Genomic DNA, 10,600 nt, shown 5'->3' with positions numbered 1-10,600 from the left:
CTCAAATGAACTCTTACATTAACTGTCAACTGATGTTTGACAGAGGTGCCAAGATCATTCACTGGGAATGGGAACATGTTTTGAATAAATAGGGCAGTTTGCCCCCTTTACTAGTTTGGAAGTTTTCTCTTTTATTTTATTTTATATATAAGCAATATACTGCATATGTTGTATTTGTCAGAAAGAGAGACTACTATATTTTTATCCAATATTCACTTTTTTCTTTCTTTATTTCTAAAAGAACCTTAATTTGAGATTATTTGAAAACTTCACTTTTCAGTTTTCAGTGAAATTTTAACAAATATGACTAAGTACAGTGCTTTAGTTTGATAGGCTGCTGAAAGCAAATACCACGAGATGGAAGAATGGAAATTTATTAGCTTACAGTTTTTGAGGCTGAGAAAAATGTCCAGATCAAGGCATCATCAAGGTGATGCTTTATTCCTGAAGACAGTGTGTTAGCGATCCTTGGATCCCATGCCACATGGCAAGGCACATGGCTGTGTCTGCTGTTCTCTCCCCTCTTTTCTAGTTTTTGTTGCTTTCAGCTTCTTGCTTCTGTGGCTTTCTCTCATTCTGTACTCATCCTGTTTATAAAGGATCCAGTAATAGGATTGAGACCCATCCTGAATGAGATGGGTCACAACTTAACTGAAGTAGCCTCACCAAAATATTCTACTTACGATGGGTTCACACACACAAGAATGAACTAACTTTAAGAACATGCTTTTCTGGGGTACATACAGTTTCAAACCACCATACTCCACCCTCTGTACCCTCAAAATACATGTTCTTTTCACATACACAATACATTAATTCCATCACAATATCCTAAAAGCCTTAAATCATTTCAGTAGCAATGCTAAGTACAAAGTTTCATCAAAATTGGTTATAGGTGCTGACTTTAGCAGCAGATATACTAAAATTGGAACAAAACAGTGAAAATTAGCATGACCACTGTGCAAGGATGACATGCAAACTCATGAAGCATTCCAGATATTTAACTTCAAATTAAGAAGTGGCCAGGATCAGACGGCTTCCAGGTAAATTCTACCAGTTGTTCTGGAAAGAAGTAACACCAATCCTGCTTAAGCTCTTCCAAAAAAATAGAAGTGGAGGACACATTGCTTAACTCATTCTATGCTACCAACAGTACTCTAATACCAAAGCCACCATAAGAAAATAAAATGACAGACCAATCATTTTAAAGAATCTGGATGCTAAAACCCTCAACACAATAATTGCTAATCAAATTCACCAATGAATCAAATGAATTATACACCATCATCAAATGGGTTTCATCCCTGGTGTGCAAGGAAGGTTCAACATAAGAAAATCAAACAATGTAGCACACCACATTAACATCAAAAAAAATAACATAATAATCTATATTGATGCAGAAGAAGCATTTAGCAAAATACAACATCCTTTTGTCACAAAAAACGTTTTAAATGATAGGAAAGAAGGAAACTTCCTCAACATTATGAAAGTATATATGAAAAGCCTACAGCTAACTTCATATTCAATGGTGAAATGCTAAAGACTTTCTCTCTAAAATCTGAATCAAGACAAGGATGCTCACTGTTACCACTCTTATTTAACATTGTGTTAGAAGTACTTGCTTGAGCCCTTTGGAAAGAAAAAAGAAATGAAATGCAACCAAATTGGAAAGGAAGAAGTAAAAATCTCCTTGCAGATGACATGTTCCTATATATAGAAAGCCCTGAAAAAAATCTTCAATAATATTTTTAGAATTAATAAATGAGTTCAGTAAAGTGGCAATATATAAGATCAACATGCAAAAATCAGTAGCAATTCTATACACAAATAATGAGCAATCTGAGGAGGATTTTTAAAAAATTCCATTTACAATAGTAATTATAAGAATCAAATATCTAGGAATAACCTCAATCAAAGATGTAAAGGACTTGTACACAGAAAACTACAAAACATTGTTAAAGGAAATCAAAGAAGACCTAAATAAAGGGAATGTATTTCATGTTCATGGATTGGAAAACTAAACATCATTAAGATACCTATCCTACCCAAATTGATTTACAGATTTAATGCAATCCCAATAAAAATTACAATAGCATTTTTACTGAATTGAAAAACTAATTATGAAATTTATTTGGAAGGGGCCACTAATAGCCAAAACCATATTGAAAAAGAAAAAGAAAATCAGCAGAATCATACTACCTGACTTTAAAGCACACTACAAAGCTACAGTGGTAACAACTGCATGGTATTTGTACAAGGAAACACATACTGACCAATGGAACCCACTTGAGAGTCTGATATAGATCCTCACATATATAGTCAACTGATGTTCAACAAGACCAACAAACACACTCAACTGGGACAGAACAACCTCTTCAACAAATGGTGCTGAGAGAACTGGAAATCCATACCCAAAAGAATGAGAGCGTATCACCCTATACAAAAATTAACTCAAGGTGTATCAAAGAGCTCAATATAAGACTTATGATCATGGCTGTTATATTTAGCACTTTGATAAGATTATGTAGGGAAGCATCTACAAGGTCTTGTAGTAGAAAATGGTTTCACAAATTTTACACTCAAAGCATGAGCAATGAAAGAAAAATAAATGGAACCTTCTCAAAATTAAAAAAGAACAAACACATTTGCAATTCAAAGAAGTTTGTTAAGAAAATGAAAAGGCAGCCTACACAACGGGAGAAAATAATTCTGTAACTATTTACCAGATAAGGGCTTAAAATCCAGCATATATAAAGAAATCCTACACCTAGAATATAAAAAGACAAACAGACTACTTAGAAAACGGGCAAGAGATTTGAATAGACACTTTTACAAACAGGTAGTACAAATGGCTAAAAAGCACATGAAAAGATGTTCAACATCACTAGCTACTAGGGAAATGCAAATCAAAACTACAATGAGATATAATCTTATATCTATCAGACTTGCAGCTATTAAAAAAAAAACAGAGCACTACAAGTGTTGGGAAAGATGTGTAGGAAAGGGAACACTCATTCACTGCTGATGGTAATGTAAAATGGTGCAGCCCTTGTGGAGGAGGATTTGGCAGGTTCTCTGGAAGCTAACTATAGAACTGCCATATGATCTAGCAATCCCGCTGCTGGGTATATACCCAGAAGAATTAATAGCAGATATATATACACCAATGTTCATTGTGGCATTATTCACTATTGTCCAAAGTTGGAAGCAACCCAAGTGTCTATCAACAGATGAATGGATAAGCAAATTGTGGTATACACACACAATAGAATGTTACTGAGCTGTAAGAAGGAATGCATTTTTGACACATTCAACAATGTGGATGAGTCATGAAGACCATATGCCTAGTGAAGTAACTAAGTCACTCCCTGATGACCTCACTGATATTGCTTAAGCAAATTGAGCAGACTAATAGAGCTAGAGTCTGGAAGATAGGTTATCAGGACACAGAAAGGGAGTAGAGTGTGGTGAGTTTATGCTTAAAATTGACAAAACCTATGATAAGGTGGAAGGTGGTAGTTTAGCTTTCGATGGGGGTGATGGTGGTACAGGGATGTGAGTATGAGCATAAGGAGTTGTATTAGACTATTCATGGAACTGGGGCGGGAGGGAGCCTTGAGAAAGGAACAGGTGACCTTTGGGGACTTGTAAGTCTGGTTAAAACTACAGTGGTGAGAATGTTCTTTTAGCAAATATGGCAGAGGAGGGTTATTGGTGCAGGGTGTCAGGAGTGAGGGAATATGTAGAAAATGGTGCACCTTGGGCATGCATGCATGGAATATGAAAGTGTTCATCTTGCCATAGTATGTTATCCCAGTGGGTGAAGACCCACACCATAAACAAAAATATTAAACTCCAATCCTGGGAATTCCAGCTAGGTTCTCAAATAGAGGGCAAGAGTCCCTCAAGAATATATGTCCAATATGTCATACCCTCAATATTAATTCAGGTAACTATAAGACATATTCATCAAATATTGTGACCTAATTATTACCATAGGTTTTGAGGGGAGGGGACAGGAAGAATGTATGGAGCAGGGGGCATTTTTAGGGCACCGAATTGTTCCATATGATCTTGCAATGATAGATACAGGCAATTATGCATTTTGTTAAAACTTATAAAAGTACAATACAGAATGTGAACCATAATGTAAACCATTGACCATGGTTAGTGACAATGCTTCAATATTTGTTCATCAGTTGAAACAAATATACCATACTCATGTAAGATGTTGCTAATAGGGGGAAATGTGAGAAGGGAAAGGGGTAGATTTATGAGAATCTCCTATATTTTCTATGTGAATTTTCTCTTACATAAAGCTTCTTTGAAAATAAAGTGAAAAAATCAAGACACTTAGGGACCATACAGAAGAAATTGTCACTGTACATAAAAGACAACAGCTCTTACATGAATGTGCATTTTTTTATTTCATTTTTAATTATATATATTTGCATTTTTTATTATTTTATTATTTTATTTTTTTGGCTTTGCTTTTGGGGAGGTTTAGGATTGCAGAAAAGTCACAACTGTGCCAGGGGAGGATCACAGTTGCAGGGTGTCAGTGGTGGGAATGTGTGGGAAGGGGTGAAACTGGAGTATGCCTCTATGGAATATGAATGTGTTCAAGTGGTCATGGGGTATGGTCTCAGTGTGTAGAGAACCACACGGTAACCAAAAGAATAGTGAATTCCCAGACTGGGGAGTCCTGCTACATTCTGTAATAGAGAGACAAGAATCCCTAGAGTACATGGGCAGTGCCTAGCAGAGGAGGACAGACCTATGTGCCAAGCCCTTCATATTGATGGTTGTACTTATAAACCTTGTTCTTGTGAAGTTGAAACTTAGTGTAGTATTATACATTGCCTAAGAGTTACCTCCTGAAAGCCTTCTTGTTGCTCTACTGTGGCTTCTCTCTAAGCAAAACTCAGCATATAAATGAACTACCTTCCTCCTGGCATGGGACATGACTCCTGAGGATGAGCCTCCCTGACACTGAAGGATTATTACCAAGCACCATCTGGTGATACATTTGGAAAAAGACCTTGACTCAAAGAGGGAAATATAAAATACAAATGTGTTTTTATCGCTAAGAGATTCCAAAGTGTGTTGGGAGGTCATTCCAGAGGTTATGCTTATGCAAGTCTTTGGAGGATCTCATTGACTGCCACAGTAAACAGTGGCTCAAGCAGTGGTCCTCCTGAGCGCTCTAGAGACATCTGGACAGTATAGGGAGGTCAGACAACCCCAGGAATTTGACACCCTATTGGTGGACCTTAGCTTGTAATATATGATAACTTATCCCCACAATGTATCAGCATTAGAATCATTTATAATTTTCCTACAGGGTTATTATGTCCCTTTTATTTAAACCTATAATTAGCACATACCAATTAAATATGTGTTCCAGAGAAAAATTTTCTGGCTGTTTATATGCTGGTTGAGCCCTGAATCTCACCAAAGTTGCAGCAACACCTACCCTCCAATTCATCAGACTTGCTCAGGACAGCTAACAAAAGGATGATGATGGACAATGTCCATCCCCCCAAAAACAGAGTATGTGTAACTGCAAGCAAGACAGTTCTAGTCATCTGCCCCATGAGATCTAAGGCCCCTCTCAATCAGAAGCAGAATGGGTATTACCATCCTAAAATCCTCCAGATTGAGTAACGAACAATCTTAAGGGGGAGATTGCAACTATGGACTAAATTAGACTTATTATTATTCTATTAATGGAAGAACTAGTAAAATTGATATAAAGGCAGTGGTCTTCAGAGGCTCTAGGGGAGAAGAGGGAAGAATAGTCATAACATGGGGAATTTGGGGGACATTGGAATTATCTGCATGACCTTGCAATGACAGATGCAGGCCATTATACCTTATATTGAAACCTATAAAATTGTGTGGTACAAAGTGTAAACCATAATGTAAATGATAGACCATGGCTAGTAGCAATGCTTCAGTATGTGTTCATCAATTGTATGAAATGTACCACACCAATGAAAGATGTTGTTAATGGGGAAAAGTGGGAGAAGGCAAGGAGGTAAGGTATACAGGAATCCCCTATAATTTCAATGTAACATTTATGTAATCTAAAGCTTCTTTAAAAATAATAACAATAAATTCAGGGAAAAATAATTGGTTATAGGTGTAGTCTGTACTGGGGCACAAGTCCCCTCCATCAGTGGACCTACAAAATCTACGGAACAAGGTAGCTGTCACTAATAAATGAGAAACAGGCAGAGCACGAGCATTTTTACTCCTACAGAGGGAAATGGGAAGGGAAACAGATTTTGCAGGTCCCAAACAATTTCTAAGTCTGAAGGTTATACTTCATTAGATTTCAAGGTTTGAGAGTCATCTTTAGAAGGATGTTTTGACCTCTGGGCCTAATGGAGTGGCAGCCCCACCTTTTCCAAGTGCTTGTGTAGTAACTATGTTCCTCCTCAATACTAGAGTGAAAGTTCCACCCTTGTCAAGTGTCAGGGTGTGGCCAGAATCTAGGCTCCATCCTCATCAAACATTAGGTGGGATAGGTAATCAGATTCCCTGCAATCCCCAAGCATGAGAAAACTAGCAATGGTAACATTCTTCCTGAACAATAGGGCAGAAGGCACCCTTGTCCAAGTGCTGTGGCATACTCACCCTTCCCACACACATGGGTAGGCCTTGAAAATGTCTTTGATCTAGACCTCAGCTTCCATGGCTTTCCCTTTGTAGTAATTTTTCTTTTGACCTGTCCTTTTTCTGTGCTTTTTAGTGTAGGATGGCAGTGGTTCCACTCCCACAAATCTCATAAAACAAACTTTTGGTTTCACAGTACTCAAGAGTCCATACCATCAAACAAGAAAACTCTCCTCAAATCCTTTCTTGATAATTGCATCTCCAAGCCTTGACTACAGTGAAATGGCTGAGTGGTTCCATGTTCAGTTAAATCCTCACATGAACAAATTAGACTTTTTATTTTTGCTTAATATACTCGATATTTCCTGGGATTGTTTGCATGCATTTAAAAAATTTCTTTGCTCATCATTCCTTCTTCATCTCAGACCTACCTTATGATTCATTTCCTTTTTTATACTTCAATGTTGATCTATTGATGGTAATCTCCAAGTTTTTATTTATCTGAAAATGTTGACCTTGTTTTTGAAGGATAGATGTGCTTGGGTTTGATTCAAGTTTGATTGTTCTGCCAGCACATTTAAGATATCATATTACATTTCAAACTTTCATTGTTTCACTTGAGAAACCTATTGCTAGTATAAAGGTTTTTCCTTTGTCACTGATTTCCCGATTCTTCTTGATGACTGAATTCATAGCTCATCCATTTTTGAAAATTCTTATTTTTTGTATGTTCCTCTTTTGACTATGACTATTCAATTCTATCCATCAATACATCAACTTCTCAGCCACATTTTAAATTTTCTTTTCTCTCTGATTTGAAGTCTGAGAAGATTCTTCAGAAAGTTCTTTCTTCTAGCTTAAAAATTCTAACTTTGTAATCTAGCAATTAATTCATCCATTGTGTTTTTAGTTTCAGTTTCTTTTTTTGTTTGTTGTAGAGTTTTCACCTGACTTTGTTTATCTTCCCTTTAAATAAAATAAAAATTTGTGTGTTGCTCACTAATTTTGTGTTTACTTCATCTTTTTAAATATTTCATATAATAAATTTGAGAATTCCATTATAGCAAACAATTGGATGAATTAATATGTTGTGTTTTTGTTGTTTTTATTATTGTTGTACTGTTGCCTTTGCTGACTTTTGCTCATTGTGGATTTTCATTCATATGACATGCCAAACTGTGCTGCAAAAGAACTGAACATTTTGAGGGAAGTGGTAGAAGGGAGTTCTGAAAGTGACCTTGCAGGGCAAGGAGAACCCTTATCTCCACTTCTAGGTCCAGTGTACAGCTAAATACAGTGTACAGGAAAATAGTAAAGGAGTTGCTATTTGAGATAACTGAGTGGAAAAGAAATATCCCCAAGAGAGACACAGATTTCATTTAGAAAAAAGGATTAAGGGAGCATTCAGAGAAGCAGAGGTGCAAAAAAATTTCTGAAACAACATAAAGTCTAAGAGGCACAATGGAAGTATATACCAGGGGAGGGGGGCTGCTTGGTGAGAGACTGAATCAGAGCAGAGGATATATAGAACAATGTGGGAATAAGAGTCAGAGTAATAATGAATGATGACCTAGGAGCATGGGACTTCTGCTTGCCTTAAGGTAAACAGGCACATAACACATAATGAGATTTTTCTTCACATCATTTAGGAGAAGTTTTAAAACTTCCTTTACACTCTTAAGGATTATAGGATTTGAGAAAACGATGACTTTACCAGGAATAAATAGAACTCAGGGGTTCTTGCTTAAGTTCTGCTGAGGATAGAATAGAACATAAGGGGTGATGAAGTCCTAATGGATGTTTCTAATAATAATACATGTAGCTAAATTTTTCAGCAATGGTTGAAAATAAAGACACCTAATATATTGTCTTTAAATTTCATATATTAACTACTGGGGTAAGCCTCTCAAGTCTCCTGGGCCTTAGCTTTTTCCTCATGAAGTGAGAGAAATAAATAAAATATTATGGTTATTTGCAACTTGGTTACTGATTATAATATTCCAAGAATGTTTTGTTAAATATGCACAATAGAATCTCATCAGAATACATTTATTTAGACTTTATAGCTCAGTGTATCTGAATTACAGTCTTTTTGAGTTTTTTGTTAAAAGAACAATAAATACAGGATTTTAGATTGAATCCCTAGTGAGAATTCTCTGGACCATTAGTAGTTGAGTGGAGAGAAATGGGCATTACAAAATTAATATATTTTCCAGAAATAAGAAATTTTTTACTGATTTAAAGCTTTATTTTTTACATTTTTACATTTTGTATCAATTTTTTTCTTTCAACAAAAAGTCAAGTTATCAAATAGAAGCAGGTTATGAAAACATATTATGTATAAGTCATTACCCATATTTATTTTTCCCAACAACTTTTTGAGACAGATGTCTTTGCCTTCATTTTATGGATAAGTTTGTTAAGCACTGCAAGATTAACTCTCCACAGCTATGAATTAGTTCCAATATCACTCTGCCTGGTGCTTGCTTTCTCCTTCATTGTGCTTTCTATCAGTCTATGATGACTTGGTCTGGTTTAAACGAGGTTTCTCAAGGGTCTGGAGGTAGAAATTTTGGCATTTTAAATAATGCTGTAACAGATGCTGTGCATACTCTGCCCCTTTCTTCTAAACATTAGTTACTACAAACATATGGTTCTCTGCCTGCAGGCTTTTGCTGGTTACAAGAACATGCTTAGTCTCACGCAGAGTAGATTGAAATTGCTAGGCATTAATAGCTTCAGAACACCTCAAAACCAGTGAGGAACAGAAATTGGTGGGTAAATGTATGTGCTTATCAATTGGCTAAATGTCTCCTGGATGTCCCAGTGGACATAGTGGCAGTCCACTCATTAACAGGTGTTGTATTGGCTTCTGTGCATTCCTTGTCTCATTTCTTACTCCCTTACTAGTGCTTCCTGAAATCACCTCCCAAATAAGCGGCTTCCACTCAAAGGCTTGTTTTAAAATCTGCTTATGGAGGAATAAAACTTATGCCAAATATTATGTAATATTTTATTTTATCATTGAATGACACTTTGACATTGTAGAGTATTCTTTACAGATGGGTTTTATGCTTAATAATTTATTTTTAGGACCATGGATATTTCTGAATGGCATATTTTTAAGAGTATAAAATTTACTTGTTAAAAATGGTTTTCCATAGAATCAGAGCTACCCATCTTCAAATGGATTGTGTGGGCTGAATAATGAGTGTCTCAGCATTGACCATGATGAATTAAAGATTGCAGGTACTTCTCTAGATATTTCGAACTATGTGGCTGCCTGAGACTCTTGAACTATGTGTTCAATAATAGTTACTGGAATTGATAAATCTTCTGCACCTACAGTAGATTTTGGCAGTCACATTAGATACAGATAAATAGTTGTAAGATGTTTGAGAGAAGATTATGGAAGTTAACAAAGAGAAAAGTCAGATTAATTTGCTTTATTTCAGGAAAAGATGGAAATATAATATTTACTGTACTCATATATAATTGAAAATAATCCATATACATTACATATTGTTTGTTATAAATTTCCATGCTTATTATAATAAAAAATGTATTTTAGAAATAATTTGAAAACAATGACTTTAAGAATTAAGTATTATCTCTGTTCTAAAAAGGTGAAGTATTAGTGCATTAGCAATTCTGAAATAAAGAGTTTAATAGACATTACTGGGAGTGAAATACATATCTTCTTTCTATTCTAATATAATTTTTTAATTCACTAGAATGACTTTTCAAAATCATATACCCCTGAATCAATGCTTTTATTCTCCAAAGATTTCCCATTGTTCTTAAAACAAAAGCAAAACTCCTTAATAATCTACAAGGCTTTTCATAATCTGTCTGTTCCTAAATACCCAACATTATAACAAGCCATTCTCTACACCCAAACCCTGCTCTCACCCACAGACCTTTCAGAACCTTTAACGCACCAAGCCCTTAACACTTCAGGTCTGTTTTGCCTTTACTA

General features: G+C 35.7%; 1 non-coding gene across 1 annotated transcript; it reads left to right on the top strand.

Moving 5' to 3' along the window:
- Nucleotides 1–898: 898 nt before the first annotated feature.
- Nucleotides 899–1,002, top strand: LOC111765421 (U6 spliceosomal RNA). The gene has a single exon (XR_002797772.1). It is a non-coding gene; the product is annotated as a U6 spliceosomal RNA (small nuclear RNA).
- The last annotated feature ends 9,598 nt before the right edge of the window (nucleotides 1,003–10,600 follow it).

This window comes from Dasypus novemcinctus, chromosome 3 (genome assembly GCF_030445035.2).
Source record: "Dasypus novemcinctus isolate mDasNov1 chromosome 3, mDasNov1.1.hap2, whole genome shotgun sequence".
Lineage (NCBI taxonomy): Eukaryota > Metazoa > Chordata > Mammalia > Cingulata > Dasypodidae > Dasypus > Dasypus novemcinctus.
This window is presented reverse-complemented; position numbering and strand designations above follow the sequence as displayed.